Consider the following 563-nt stretch of genomic DNA (forward strand, 5'->3'; position numbering starts at 1 on the left):
ATATATATATATATATGCGCGGCTATGTTGTTTTCGTTTCTCTAGGCATGTATATCAAACAACACGTATGTCTCTCCATCGGCGTCCATGCTTTTCGTGTCTATGTACGTATATGTGCAATGATACATACAGTACCCATCTCGGAATGTATACCTGTGTGTAGACATGTAGATGTGCCTCTCGCCACATGTACATATACGTGTGTATAAAATATGAGCGCACCTATATGACGCATCGCGATAATTGTGTTTAAGCGTATGTAATAGATGTGTATATATATGGGGAAAAGTACATATATATCTCTAAGTACGCATCTGCTTTCTAAGCATCTGTATACATGTACAGCTAGACTACATAAACGAAACTCTGTGTTCTCTCTATGTCCCGACAAATGCATGTATTGATGCCTACGTGTCTAGATATGCATAAAAAGAATAGAATAGGCAGCAGCCTTCTCTCCCCTTCCGTGTCGGTTTCTCTCGTAGGATTCAGAACAGTGTTATGAAAAGTGCGGTAGACGGTGCTGGATGTTTGTTCCAGTTTGTAGTGCCGCTGCACAACAA

This window comes from Cystoisospora suis (assembly GCF_002600585.1).
Source record: "Cystoisospora suis strain Wien I chromosome Unknown contig_1370, whole genome shotgun sequence".
Lineage (NCBI taxonomy): Eukaryota > Apicomplexa > Conoidasida > Eucoccidiorida > Sarcocystidae > Cystoisospora > Cystoisospora suis.